The sequence below is a fragment of the Rhinoderma darwinii genome, chromosome 5, assembly GCF_050947455.1.
Source record: "Rhinoderma darwinii isolate aRhiDar2 chromosome 5, aRhiDar2.hap1, whole genome shotgun sequence".
In the NCBI taxonomy this organism is placed as follows: domain Eukaryota; kingdom Metazoa; phylum Chordata; class Amphibia; order Anura; family Rhinodermatidae; genus Rhinoderma; species Rhinoderma darwinii.
The window spans coordinates 22,864,221-22,880,237 of NC_134691.1; the positions used below are offsets into that span (position 1 = coordinate 22,864,221).

General features: G+C 43.2%; 1 protein-coding gene across 5 annotated transcripts in view; it reads left to right on the top strand.

Moving 5' to 3' along the window:
* The window catches only part of LOC142651276 (uncharacterized), a 290,189-nt gene that overhangs the window by 195,327 nt on the left and 78,845 nt on the right, over positions 1-16,017 (top strand). The gene's annotated exons all lie outside the window — the stretch shown is intronic.

The window sequence follows — 16,017 nt, forward strand, 5'->3', positions numbered from 1 at the left end:
GGCCGTCTTCCCGACAGGTGCAGGAGCTGTGACAGCTGCTGTCTCGTACAGCAGCTGCCGCAGCTCCTACAGCGGGGACCGATCGCTGTGTCCCCGCTGTCTAACCCCTTAAAAGCCGCGTTCTATAGAGATCGCGGGTTTTTAGGGGTTAAGTTACCATCGCCGGCCTGCTACACGATAGCGGCCGGCGATGGTTACTATGGCAACCGGACACCAAACAAAGGCGTCCGGCTATGCCATCGACGGAAGCCTAGTGGGTCCTGACAAAGTCAGGACCCACTATGCTTGCTGTCAGTGAATAGCTGACAGTTCTAATACACTGCACTACGGATGTAGTGCAGTGTATTAGAATAGCGATCAGGGCCTCCTGCCCTCAAGTCCCCTAGTGGGACAAAGTAATAAAGTAAAAAAAAAAGTTAAAAAAGATGTGTAAAAATAAGAAATTAAAAGTTAAAAAAATCCCCCTTTTTTTCCCTTATCAGTCCTTTTTTATTAATAAAAATATATAAATAAACGATACATAATTGGTATCGCCGCGTCCGTAACGGCCTGAACTACAAAATTATTTCGTTATTTATCCCGCGCGGTGAACGCCGTAAAAGAAAATAATAATATACCGTACCAAAATCACAATTGTTTGGTCACTTCACCTCCCAAAAAATGTATTAAAAATAGATCAAAAAGTTGCATTTACCGAAAAATGTTACTGATCGAAACTACAGTTCGTTACGCAAAAAATAAGTCCTCGCACGGCTTTATTGATGGAAAAATTATAAAGTTCTGGCTCTTAGAATAAGGTAACAAAAAGTGAATGATTTTTTACAAAACGTATTTTATTGTGCAAACGCCATAAGACATAAAAAAACTATAAACATCTGGTGTCACCGTAAGGCCGAGTTTACACGAGCGTGTGCGTTTTGTGCAAGCAAAAAGCGCGGCGTTTTGCGTGCGCAAAAAGCACTTAACAGCTCCGTGTGTCAGCCCTTTATGATGCGCGGCTGCGTGCTTTTCGCGCAGCCGCCATCATTATGACACTCCGTTTGGATGTTTGTAAACAGAAAAGAACGTGGTGCTTTTCTGTTTTCATTCATCCTTTACAGTGCTGTTGCGTGAATCACGCGCGTCCCACGGAATTGCTTCCGTGCGACATGCGTGGTTTTCACACACCCATTGACTTCAATGGGTGCGTGATGCGCGAACAGCGCACAAATATAGGACGTCGTGCGTTTCACGCAGCGGACATACGCTGCGTGAAAATCACGTACCTGTCTGCACGGCCCCATAGACTAACATAGGTCCCTGCGACGCGCGTTGCAAAAACGTATAATACGCTCGTGTAAATGAGCCCTAATCGTATCGCCCCATAGAATAAAGTGAATATGTCATTTATAGCGCACGGTGAACGCTGTAACAAAAATAGAATTAAAAAACAATAGAATTGCTGTTTTTTAGTCACCGCGCCACTTAAAAATAGAATAAAAACTGATCAAAAAGCTGCATGCACCCCAAGAAAACTACAATGTATTCCTCAAGTGGTCTAGTTTCCAAAATGGGATCACCTTTTGGGGGTTTCCACTATTTTGGTACCACAAGACCTATTCAAACCGGACATGGTGCCTAATAAAAAGGCGGCCTCAAAATCCACTAGGTGCGCCTTTGCTTCTGAGGCCGGTGCTTCAGTCCATTACCGCACGAGGGCCACATGTGGGATATTTCTACTGCAGAATCTGGGCAATACGTATTAAGTTGCGTTTCTCTGGTAAAACATTTTGTGCATAAACTTTCTAAATGCTGTTGTGAATACTTTGAGGGGTCTAGTTTCTAAAATGTCGTGTTTCATAGGGGTGTCTAATATATAGGCCCCTCAAAGCCACTTCAGAACTGAACTGGAAGCCCAAAAAAAATAATTAGGCAATACTTCGCTTCTATACGAACTAGTTAGCGATTCACAGTGTGATGAAGTAAGGGGAAGCAGCGCTTATACGAGCGGTGCACCCCCTTCAAACAGCCGATGACTTTTCAGTTCACAGGTAGCAGAGTTACATGATGGGGAATTTGTTTTCCTGTTGTGTAACTCTGCTACCTGTCAATGGAAAAATCAGCTGCCAGAGTGAAAAATGTTTCCACACAGAGGAGTACCGCAAAGAAACACCTGGGAATCAGACATGATGGACTAACATTTTTCCCTGTGGTGGATGACTTTTCAGTTGACAGGTAGCAGAGTTACATGAAGGGGAATTATTTTTCATCGATGGCTAGTTAGGAGCGCTGCTTCCCTTTAGTTTTTTCTTGCTCACTGTGAATCTCCGACACAGGATGCAGCGGCGATCCACAGGTATTGCTCCTTTTATCCCAATTCACATGTTAGAATTCAATTTTTTTTATTTTATATATATATATATATATAAAATACAGTATTTAAAACTAAGACTGTATAAACAGTTAATATACATTTAGAAAACTTATAATTATAAAGACCAAACTTTACGTATCATCATATAGGGTCAGTGTTGTTTAAAAACGCAGATATCCAGTGATTTCAGCTTGTGCTAGCAGTAATAGAATGAGAGCACCAAAATGAAGACTGGGATTGCAGAAGTTAGTAGAGCTGGGTGTAGTAGGCGGAGCAAGTGCACTGCTGCATGCACATTGCATGCTGGGACTAGAGCAGTGCATGCAGGGAGGAGAAACACAGGAAGAGAAGAGGAATGAACTTACTGAGCAAAACAAACCTCTCCAGGTAAACAATAGGGAGTAATGTTACTAAAACCATTTATTATCAAGAAAAAGCTAGACAGAGTGCACTAATATCTTAATAGAGGAACATTGCATTGATTTAAAAAATAAAAAAAAGTATTGGAAAACCCCTTTAAAGGCATGGTGTTGCCCTAAAAACATGTTTTTTTTTTAAAAATTAAACATTTAGTGTGTGGGTGATTAAACATTGTTCAAATTTTTTTTTTTTTTTTGCACGAGTCCAGGAAATATTATAAATTATTTCTAATTTATAATACTACCCATTTTTGGTCACTAGATGGAGCTGTTCCCAATGTTGCAGCATTGCAACATTGGGTTAAAAGCCCTCGCTCTAGTGAGCTCTCAGCATCCCCCCCTCCTTTATCCTGGCTAGTGCCGGGATAAACGAGGGGTTTGAAAGGTTTAACCTCCTACACTGTGTGTCGCCATTTTTTGAGGTAACCCACAGTGTAGTAGGTTTACATACAGTAGTAAACACACACAAACACTAACATACATTGAAATGTCTTACCTGCTCCTGCCGCCGCGGCTCCCTCCGGCCCGTCCGCTCCCTTTGCTGCCGCTGTTCCATGTGCACAAGTCCGGAAGCCGCGACCGGAAGTAGTAATATTACAGTCCGGCCGCGACTTCCGGTCCACAGGAAAATGGCGCCGGACGGCGCCAATTTCGAATAGGACTGTGTGGGAGCGGCGCATGCGCAGTTCCCACACAGACGCCGTACACGGACGTGAATGGGACGGGAGCCGTTCACAGTCCCTATGGGACTGTGGCTGCCGTACTCCATGTCTGTGTGTGTCGTTAATCGACACACACAGAAATGGAACAAAAAATGGCAGCCCCCATAGGGAAGAAAAAGTGTAAAAATAAGAAACAGTAAAACACAAACACACAAATGAATATAAACGTTTTTATTACAGCACTAACATCTTTAACATATAAAAAAATTATTTGCCATGACACTGTTCCTTTAAAGCGAAGCAAGGTTCATAGGGAAATGTGAGGATGCAATCCTAACGGACTCTAGGCTGTTAAAGTAATGATAAGGGAATGTACATAAGGGTGCGCAGGCGACAAAGAGGTACTGAGGGGGCAAGGGCAGGTGTTACTTCCTCATGGAAGGAGCCATATAGGCAGGCTGGGGGGGAGGGGGAGGGAGGGGCGCGTTCTGGCATAACAGAAAAAAGTGAAGTCACATACACCAGTGGGTATTAAGGGACTGCTAACCCTTGCCGCAGGTGATTTTATGATTTTGTTAGGTAAGGGATGGTTGGCCTTGTTGGTTCTGGCTTACAAGCCAGGGTTTGGTTATGATGTTAATGTTAATGTTTGTACATGGCTCTTGGGAAAAGACGGATCTGACTCCCTGGACTCCACACGACTTTTAGGCACTTTAGCTCATCTTAAACACGGTCCAATAACATGAGAATAGTTTCTTGGAACGTTAAAGGGCTGAGATCCCCACAGAAAAGGACCAAACTTTTAAGGCACATGAAACGATTGCATCCTGATGTGGCCCTATTGCAGGAAACTCACCTTACCGAGCCGGAGTTTAAGTATTTGCAAAAGTTCTGGGTGGGTCAGGATTTTGGCTCGTCGGCAAGGGAGGGTAAGGCGGGAGTTATAATTCTGGTACATAAAAACTTTGCGTTTACGCTGGTGTCCCAGGAGCGGGATGACGAGGGCCGTTGGATTCATCTAGTGATGGAGCATGAAGGGGAAACCATCAGTATTTATAATGTGTATGGCCCAAATACGGTTAACACTGGTTTTTTTGGTCACTTGGAAACCCAACTCCAGCAGGATCGCACTAGGTTTTTGATTTTAGGGGGAGACCTTAACACTGTAAGGTCTTCAAAGGAGGATAGGAGCGCAGGGACTAGTTCGCAGAGAAATAGAGATAAGATCTTGCCCGACTTTTTAAGACACACGGCCCTAATAGATGCGTTCAGGAGTTTACACCCAGATGCGCGGGAATATACACATTTCTCTCATGTTCATCAGTCATGGTCGCGTATTGATTATTTGTTAGTTAGTGACGCAATGGCGCGACGTTTACGTGAAGCGGCAATTGAAGATCTAGTTATTTCGGACCATGCTCCGGTTACCATTACATTGGCTGACACAGTAGCTAGAGGAACGGATCTTATCTGGAGGTTTCCCGCCTTTCTGGCAAAGGATGAGGGCTTTACACAGAAGCTTAAGGGGTGGTGGATGGAATTCGATGGGGATAATGTAGCGCATCGCTCGGAACCGTCATTGTATTGGCGTACAGCCAAGGCGGTAATAAGAGGGAAAATCATGCAGTATATGTCTAATCTTAAACGTAGGACGACCGAAGGATACAAGGCAGCGAGCGACAGATTACGGCGTGCGTACACAGCATTCCTACATTCGCCATCAATGCTATTGGGGGAGGAATGGAAGGAAGCCAAGCGACAGTTTCATCAATGGTTAGACAAAAGAGAGAGTATTTACCGGTCCCAATTTGATGCTGATTTAATGCGTTTCGGCAATAAGGCGGGCAAATTATTAGCGCGGTTAGCAAAGGGGAGGTATGCACCGGCACATATTTCAACACTTAAAGAATCAAACGGAACTCCTACCTCGGACCCAAAAAAAATCAATATTAATCATATTAAGTAAATATTACCAAGCCCTTTACTCAGAAACACCCATAGATCTCCAAAAAGGGAGGGAATTTTTGGAGAAGGTGAAGTTGCCAGGGCTTACCCAGGAGCAGAATGGTCATTTGAGCGCGGAGATTACACTAGAGGAAGTTTGGAGCGCCATTAAAACATTATCTAACGGGAAGGCCCCGGGTCCGGATGGATTCACAGGGGAGTTTTTCAAATCTCTGAGAGAAGAAATCAGCCCTACCTTGGTGGCATATTATAATACTTTACTAGGAACGGGAGCTTTACCGGCAGAGGCCAAGGTAGCGCATATAAAGGTGTTACCCAAGAAGGGGAAGAATCCTCTTGACCCAGGGTCGTACCGCCCCATCTCGCTGATAGATCAAGATCAGAAATTGCTCACAAAAATTTTGGCCAATCGACTGGCTATGTATCTACCCATACTGGTGGGAAAATCTCAGGTAGGCTTTGTAAAGGGCAGGGCTGCAGTGACAAATTTACGCAAGGTATTGACGGTGCTAGAAACAGTCAGGCACGATCCCAAGCCAGGTACCAGGCCGGCACTTTTAGCACTAGACGCAGAGAAAGCCTTTGATAACATACAATGGGAATGGCTGGGGATGGTGCTAGACAAAATGAACATTCAGGGAGATTTCCGGGTCTTCCTGAAGGGAGTCTGCAATAGCCCGCAAGCACGTGTTCACTCCTCGGGGTTCCTGTCAGATCCCTTCCAATTACATAAAGGAACACGACAGGGTTGCCCCTTGTCGCCCCTGCTATTCAATCTAGCACTGGAACCTATGGCCAGATTCTTGGAGGAATCGGACATGTTCAGAGGCATTCAAGTGGGATCTTGTGCAGTGAAATTAGCCCTGTTCGCTGATGATGTCATACTTTTTATGTCAAACCCTCAGGAGCATTTAGGGAAGGTTTTTCAATTTTTGCAGGAATTTGGGCAATTCTCGGGATACAAAGTCAATATAGCTAAGAGCGAACTGCTGGAGTTGGGCAGGCCACTGCCAAAGACCTTTTGGCAATCCTTGGGTTGCGGGATATCACCGGTGGAACACTGCATTACCTATCTGGGTATCAAAATAGGGAGGGTACCAGATACTCTGTATGGCTTAAATTATCCCCCGTTAATTAAAAAAATACAAGCGGATCTCACTAGATGGGGCCAATTGCCGTTGTCCCTCTTGGGAAGATGTCATCTGATCAAGATGGTTAGTTTTCCTAGATTGCTATACCCCTTTCAAACGCTACCTCTCTTATTGAAGCATGTGGATGTCTCGAAATTGACGGCTTCATTCACTAAATTTATATGGGCAGGAAAAAGGCCGCGTATAGCGCTCACCAAGTTCATGATGGGTAAACAAGAAGGGGGTGTGAACTTTCCGAATGTCAGGGGTTATAACGTGGTCTGTCTTTTGCGTCATGTAGTAGATTGGCTTCATGAAACAAGTAATTATTCCAATTTAGATCTTGAAGGGGAATATGCCTCACCCTGGAACCTGAAAGCTTTGTTACATTGTAGAATCGCTTCTCTTCCGTGCCGTCTCAAAACCTCCATTGTATTGAGAGATACAGTTCTAGCTTGGAAAGTGGTACGTAAGCAGTTTAGGTTACCCCACATGGTATCGAAGTATATGCCGTTGAGCGGTCATCCAGAGTTTTTACCGGGAATGGACAAGGGGGGCGGAATTGCCTCATGGGGGAGGGTAGGCATTGGTAGCGCAGGGGATCTTATGCATACAGAGGAAAAGAGGTCTACTAAACTCAGACCCATAGTAGATAGAGTCAATTTTTTGCAAGTACTTCAGGTACGAACATTTTGTACCTCCAGGCTCAGGGATTTGAGTAAGGAAGCTACTACGCACACTCTGGATGAGGTCATAGGTCCAACAACTGGGCGGGCGACCATTTCAGGAATGTATAGAGCATTGAGAGAGGGTTTTGTTCGTCCGCAATTAAGGATTAGTTTTAAAAGCTGGGAACGGTGGACTCAGGATCCAGATATAGGAGAGACCATACTGGGGGGTTGGGAGACGGTACGGAAGAGTGTGATAAATGAGAGCTGGAGGGAAACCTATTTTAAGTTGATGCATGCAGCTATATATGGCTTTAATATCTTTCCCTCACAATCTTTCCCTGATCGCATTACAAGTTGTCCCAAGTGCAATACACCACTGACGAATTTGTGGCATGGAGTGTGGGGGTGTGTACATACGAAAAGATTTTGGGGGATGGTACAGAAATATATTAAGGACCATTGGAAAACGAATCTCCCAATGACGCCTCAAGCGCTACTATTCCATCAGGCGCGGCCGCCAGAGGAAGAGGGTGCTCGAAGAGTGAGATCACCTCCCGTGTTGGTGCACACGATTTTACTGGTAGCTTTGAGATGCCTCCTGAGTCACTGGTTAGAGGCAGACACGCCGGGGTTAGAAATGATTGTGTCACGGCTGAAACAGTTATTGGTTCTTGAGAGGGTGGAGGTGGAAAGGCGGAAGGAAATGGGAACCAAGAAGCTATTTGATAAGTGGCAAGTATTTATAGAAACGCAATGTACAACAGCCGAAATAGCGGAAATTGTTAGGCCTTTCCAGTACACAAAGTGGTACTGCATGCAGCTCTTGGCAGGCGTTTTAGGGAGGATGCAACTGTGAACCAGCTGGGGGAGAAAGGATGAGTGGAAACTCATTTATGATCTAGGTGGTGTTGGAGTTGGGGGAGTCATGTTTGTTTGGTCCATCTGAAGATCGACAATTATGCCATATTTTCTATGTTGGTGTGTTTATATGTTATGTTGAATTTAATTTAAAAGTTAATCCCATGACAGTTGAGTGCTGCGCACTCATGATGTAACTCTTACGTGAAATGTTTGTAAGAAAATGTGAAAACTGACAATAAAAAGGATATTTAAAAAAAAATAAAAAATGAATTTCTGACCTGTTGGAACTGACTAGTGTTCATTTTCTACTACTTTTTACTTCTCATTCTCACACCTGGCTGGAATAAAATCTTCACTGGACCGTTAATGCCTAAATCAGTGGTTCTTAACCTGGGTTCGATCGAACCCCAAGGGTTCGGTGAGTCAGTCTCAGGGGTTCGGCGGAGGTCAAGACACATTTCCAACTCATATGATTCGTGATGACACGCTCCGTTTGGCCATCATTGACTGCAGGTGATCACGCTACATCGTTTGGCCTATCGTGCGCTATGTGAAAGACGACGTGATAAAGGAAGATTTTTTTATTTTGTAAAATAACAACTAAGGCAGCCGATGTGAAGAAACTTGGGGATGACTTTTTCAAAGACAACAATCTTTCGTGGGATATGGTTTCTGCAGTTTGTTCGGACGGAGCTCCAGTCATGCTGGGAAGAAAGTCTGGTTTTGGTGCGCTAGTGAAAGCCGATGCACCACACATCATTGTTACGCATTGTATTCTGCACAGGCATGCGTTGGCAACAAAAACCTTGCCTCCAAAACTGGCTGAAGTATTAAAAATGTAGTGGAATGCGTGAACTATGTGCGAAATAGTGCTCTGAGGCACCGCATCTTCAGTGAGCTGTGTAAAGAAATCGGCTCTGAATTCGAGGTACTTCTGTACCATTCTAACGTTCGGTGGTTATCCCGGGGACAGGTGCTGAATCCTGTTTTTGCCGTGCGTGTGGAATTAGCCCTGTTTTTGCAAGAGCACCAACATTGTAATGCGGATTGCTTCAAAAATTCTGAATTCATTCTCATTTTAGCGTACATGGCTGATATCTTCGCAGCTCTCAATCATCTCAATCAACAGATGCAGGCGGTGGAGTCAACATCATCGAAGCAGAAGAAAACCTGAAGGCTTTTCAAAAAAGCTACCGTTATGGAAACGATAAACAGAGAACGATAACTTTGCAAACTTTCCCCTGCTGGATGACTGTATAAGTAAGATCGAAGATGTATCTGGAATCGAAGACATTTCTGTACCCGCGGAACTGAAGCAAGCAATTGCCACGCACTTAGATGAGCTTGCAAAGTCTCTTGACGGATACTTCCCTACAAGAGAGTCATATCCAGCATGGGTGAGACAGCCGTTCACGTTTAGTGTTGAGACAACAGATGTCAATGATGAATACCTCGATGAAATCATTGAAATTCAGCAGGTTCAACAGCAACTCTTCAGAACAACAACGCTCTCAACGTTTTGGTGTCAACAAATGGTAACGTACCCTGTTATTGCTGAGAAAGCTCTGGAGATTTTCATACCGTTTGTTACAACATATCTTTGCGAGCAATCCTTTTCGAGGATGCTGGACATAAAAGTGAAGAAAAGGAACAGACTTTGTTGCGAAAATGACATGAGAGTGGCACTTGCCAAGGTGAAGCCGCGCATTTCTGAACTGGTCTCTGAAAGGCAACAGCAGAAGTCACACTGATTTGCAGTAAATATTCATTATTATGTTTTGATGGTTTTGTTCTTTGAACACAGTGATGTTGATGCACGGTTCATTTTGTGCACCAGTAAAATATATACCTATGTTTTGAATTTGAAAAAATCATATTTTATTTTTCCAATTAAGAAGGGTTCGGTGAATGCTCATATGAAACTGGTGGGGTTCAGTACCTCCAATAAGGTTAAGAACCACTGGCTTAAATAATGTGACTTTTACAGAATTTTTCTGTGCTTTCCATGTATTGTCTGCCCTTCAAATACAAATGAATATGGCACCATGAGTCTGGGTTCAAATCTTGGTACATGAAGTTCTTGAGAACACTAAAAAAACGTTACTGTCTGAAGAAAAGTGATTCATGTATTTTGCCTCCAGACTGTGGAAGTGGTGACAGTTTATTGTCTTATTGATTTGTGTGATTTTCCCTCCGTCTTCTCAAACTGCGCCTTCTGTAAGATATTTATAAATGTTTAATATTCTTCTTTGTAGAACAACAGAGCTAGATTTAGTGGATTTAGTAGATTTATGCTTTCCACGTACAGTACAAATATACACGTGGCACCCAGCGCTCATCAAATCGTTGCCGTCTAGCCAATGTCTGAGCATCTCCTGCTATATTTACCTGCATTTACCACTTGTACGTTGCCTGACCAAGGTTCCTGGTGATTATTGTTTGCTATAGGTGGATTGATGCGGTCAGAAAATTGCCTTTGCTCTTTGATCCCTGCGTGTCCTGACCTGCATCTTTGTACCCGTTCTTATTGAACTCTGCATGTCCTGATTTTGGATTTGAGCGACCATGCTTCTGCCTTACTATTCTGTACCTTGCATGTGTAAATCTATAAGCTATCAGCGGTTTCTATTGGAGACTGCTCTGGAAATTCGACCTGGGGGTTCTCTGCCCAAAGTCTATACCCCATCAGGGCATTTTAAAGGTAAAATCGACTCCGTCCCCCCTTTTTACTCACAGCCAAATCCAATGGACCCAGTAGGTTCACTCGCTTTCTCTCCTAAAGTTAATTTGTGACAAGTTATCCAGGGGTTCCCAGGGAGTTCATTCTGTGGATACATTTTTTGGAACTAGGGCAGGTAACACTCAACGGAAGAAGAAGTGATTGTTGATGAAGGCAATGAGACAAAACTGTAGTGGTCGGGCCCCTTGGTCGATAGCAGAGGAAAATTGAGGTTTGGAGAGACAAAATTGTAGTCAGACTAAAGGACAGATAGGAAGAAATAAACCAATGATAGTATTGCACATATTGGAGCCTTAAAAAAATTCCCCATTTTTGGGGGGTCAGTTACTCTCACCTGCCTGGATCAGATGATATGAGTTTATAGATTTATGATGATGAGCGACACAAAAACCTTTCTTGCTCGCATCCTGAACTCTACCCTACTTCCAAGAGCCGTTCAACATTGTATTAGGTTAATCTGCAACCGAGTTCTCAATTATAAAGCATTTAATACCAAAGGGAGAAGGGAGACCGATGGACCCATTAAACTCTTTTGATTCAGTAATACTTTTCCCTGAGGCCACAGTCTAATTAGCTTTGGATGAGGCATACTTTCTTTGACTTTGCACACTGGGATCTATGCACTGCTCTTGTGCTGCTCTGCATAGAGAAACACTTCCGTTGTGTCTGTTTTGAATTTACTTCTTCTGGATGTATTATCTGTGTATGTGTCATTGTGACTCACCAACGGCAGCTAACCACATGTTGAATTAAAGGGGTAGTCCAGGATTAGAAAAGCATAGCTGCTTTCTTTCAAAAACAGTGACACACTTGTTCACAGGTTGTGTGTGGTATTGCAGCTCAGCCACATTCACCTCAATAGAGCTGAACTGCAATACCATGGAAAGGTCTGCCAGTGTGCAGCCATGTCTGTTATATCCTGTATAACCACTTTAACCTGTTCATTTGAGGTGCCTCAAGTCATTCTCATCTAACCACGTTCCCATATAATTTTTTAACCCCTTAAAGATCAGGCCAATTTGAGTTTTTTCATTTTCGTGTTTTGTCCTCCCCGCCTTCCAAAAGCCATAACTTTTCTTAAAATTTCTTTGTCGACATAGCCATATGAGGGCTTCTTTTTTGCGGGGCAAGTTGTCGTTTTTCATGGCACCATTTATTGTACCGCGTAATGTACTGGGAATATGAAAAAAAATCATTTCTGGGGTGAAATGGGCAAAAAACAGCGATTACACAATTTTTGGGAGTTTTTTTTTTATGGCGTCCATTAGGCAGTAAAAACTACATATTCACCTTATTCTACAGGTTGATACGATTGTGGCGATACCAAATTTATATGTTGTGTTTTATGTTTTACCACTTAAAAAATAAAACTATTTGCTAAAACAAAAAATGTTTGTTTTTTATTTTTCCACCAATTTAGAGGTGTGAAGGCTTAAATTTTGTGGGGCGAGCTGTAGTTTTCACCGATACCATTTTGGGGTACATGCGACTTTTTGATCACTTTTTATTCCTTTTTTTTTTTTAGAGGTAAGGTGACCAAAAAACAGCAATTTGCATGTTTTACATATTATTTTTTTACGTCGTTCACCGAGCGGGTTAAGCAACGCTATTTTGTGATAGTTGGGACTTTTACGGACGCGGCGATACCAGTTATGTTAACGTTTATTTTTTTAACATTGCTTTAGGGAAAAATATTTTTTTTGGAACATTATAAAAATCTTTATTTAACTGTGTTAAACTTTTTTATTAGTCCCCCTAGGGGACTTGAACCAGCGATCGTTGGATCGCTTGCATGATATACTACAATACTAATGTATTGCAGTATATCGTGATTCTGACAGTCACCTTTGAAGCCCTGCCGGAGGCAAGGCCTCAAAAGAGTCAAAAGATGGCAGACCTGGGGGGCCTTCATTAGACCCCTAGGCTGCCATAACAACTATAGTCACTGGCCGATCCCGTCGCGGAGGAAGGCCCGATGCCGCATTCGAGGGGGTGTCCCCCTGATTCGAACAATTTAAATGCGGCGGTCTATGTTGATTGCGGCATTTAAGGTGTTAAACGGGCGGAATCAAAGTGATCTTTAATTCCGCCCGTTGCAGTGACGTGTCGGCTGAGTATGGTTTATGGAGCCCGCTCATGAGCCAGCTCCATACTTCCCCTTAACGACTATCAAAAACACTGTTCTCCAAATTAAATAAAACCCTTCTCAGTTATCAGATCTTCCATCTAGTATCATTTGATGTTTGTTAACTTTCTTTACATGAAAACTTGCTATTTCTATCAAAACTAAAATACTACAGGTTTCATTCAAAGATCAAAGTGGTTCTCAGTTTTCAACAATTTCTACTTGTTAGAAGGGTCTCTTGACAATAAGCTGAAAAAACCTCTTAGAGGTCATTTTGATGTCAAATTTGATGGACATTTTTTTTAATAAACAGGTTTGTCAGTGTGTTTAGTGTAGCATTACGTAATCTTTACTAAAAAATTGTTTTGCTTTTTTAGATACAGCTGCTCCGTATTCTCCACACAGAGCAGCTGTATATAGGGCTAAATCCTGCTCCCATCAGGTCCGTGGGACTGATGGGTTTATTGACAGCGGCTCACGCAGGATCCACCTGTTATCCATCACATCTAAGTTCATAACATAGATGTGATAGCTTACAGGTGGATGTCACGTTGGGTATGTGGACCCACTGGGCCGTACCGCCTTGACGGTATGGCAGCTGGCCAACAGGACACAGGTCACAGTCTATAGTTCATATAGTATACCTGTGGTAGCTCAGACTGTAGCAAGACAGGCTCGGCTGGGACTAGGCAGCAGGCAGGCTCCAGGCGTGGTATACAGCACAGCACGACTTTAGTTCAACATGGTACTTGACCAGGATAGCACAGGATACAGGTAACAGGATACAGGTAGCAGGAACGGGAAACACTGGGAACTGGGAAACACTAGGAGACCATTTGCTTAGACATACTAGGTTAACGACAACAACGCTCAGGCATTGCAGGGAGGGGCACAGCCCTTCTTATAGCCTAAGGTGCTCTGGGAGCAATCAGCTCAATCTCCCAGCTGTGTGCACTTTGGATCCTTAAGTCTGGACTGAGCTCGCGAGCTCACCCTGGTGGTCACTGTGGAACAGGACGGCCGCATCTGCAAACATCTCTGGAGAGAAGGGCGTCGGCTGGATGGAAGGAGTTCGTGGTCAGCGACCACGGACATTACAGTGGATCCTGTGTGTCAGAGACACGCAGGACCCGCTGACACTGAACCCATCAGGTAATCAGATACCACTTACCAAACTACTCAAGTCAGTATGGATTTGACAACTAATCCCACATCAGTACAACTATGAATTTGATTGGAGTGTCTTAAACTGGAGGTCCTCAGGGGCGGAGCCTTTGTGTTTTGCATTTTTTTTATTGGAGAGTACAACTGTTTTTAAGGCATTCATTCACATAGTCTCTCCTTTGCAGTGTATGTCTGAAATTTTAGTCTCAGAACCAAAACTCTACATTTTGAGAGATTACAGATGCTCTCAAATAAAAATCCTTTAATTACTTTCTATTTTATAAGCTTTGGAAAACCTTTACACTCACAGGCTGATAAATGTGAGATTAATTTCTCATGTGAATGTATTAATACAAACAGTGTAAAAAGTCCCAAGGCATCATGATTAACTCACTTGTCAATTTCTCAGTGTACGGCAAAGGTTAGAAGTCTAATCATAATGAGTAACCGTGATATTTTTTTTAATTGTGAAATTAAATTGAAATTAATAGATTGTTACATTGGTGTTGGAGGCTTAACGAAAGGTTTAAACCAGGAATTTATGCTGTAAACGGTATAATTTCTATGTATAGTAACGGAGAATGTACCCATAGCACTGTAAAGAAATTGCAACTACATCAGACCCTATCCCTGTTTGATTTACAATGTAATTAAAGGGTATGTAAACTTCTACAGCCATATTTTCTATTGCTTCACAATGCATCTACAATGAGTAAAAATCTAACCGTTTTGTGTATATAGCTCCTATGTAGACCTATGTGTCTCCATGCTTACAGACTACAAACAAACCCGGTGTAGTCTGATCCTGCAGTGATGTGTTACTCCACTCCATCTGCCTCCTATGCTTGCTAAACTACTGTTTGTAGATAAGGGTGTAACTCATGACTGCAGGATCAGATCAATGTAAGAGCTCCTTTTGCATTTGGACAGTACACAATAAATCAATATAAACCCATATTCCGTTTTCTTCCACTAGGGGTAGCTTTTTGTCACTGTTTTCCTAAAGGGGTTTTCGGGTTACTTTAAATTGATGGCCTATCCTTAGATAAAGCCATTAATATTTGACCGGTGGGGGTCCAGCTCTTGACACTTGCGCACTGTTCAGTACAGCACAGCTCTGTACTTTTATTAGTGGCTCTGCATGGTATTACAGTTCAGTTCCATGAATGGAACAAAGTTGTAGCGAATTGTAACACTAGGCACAGCCACTGCTAAAAGTACGGAGCTGCGCCTGGTAAACATTGAAGGGGACGTGGAAAACCCCTTTAAGGGTATGTTCACACGCAGTAGCAAATTACGTCTGAAATTACGGAGCTGTTTTAAGGCGAATTTCAGACGTTTTTGCAAGTACTCTCGTTTTTCGCGGCATCTTTTACGGACGTAATTGGAGCTGTTTTTCAATGGAGTCAATGAAAAACGGCTCGAAAAACGTCCCAAGAAATGTCCTGCACTTCTTTGACGCGGGCGTAATTTTACGCGCCGTCTTTTGACAGCGATGCGTAAAATGACACCTCGTCTGAACAGAACATCGTAAAACCCATTGCAAGCAATGGGCAGATGTTTGCAGGCGTGATGGAGCCGTCTTTTCAGGAGTAATTCGAGGCATAAAACGCCTGAATTACGTCTGAAAATAGGTCGTGTGAACATACCCTAAGGCCGGATTCACACGTGCGCAAAAGGCACTTGACAGCTGCGTGTGTCAGCCCCGTATGATGCGCGGCTGCGCGCTTTTCGCGCAGCCGCCATCATTATGACACGTGGTGCTTTTCTGTTTTCATTCATCCTTTTCACAGCTGTTGCGCGAATCACGCTGTTCGCACGTTAGTGCTTCTTTGTGGCATGCGTGATTTTCACGCATCCATTGACTTCAATGGGTGCGTGATGCGCGAAATACGCCCAAAGAACGGACATATCGCGACTTTGACCC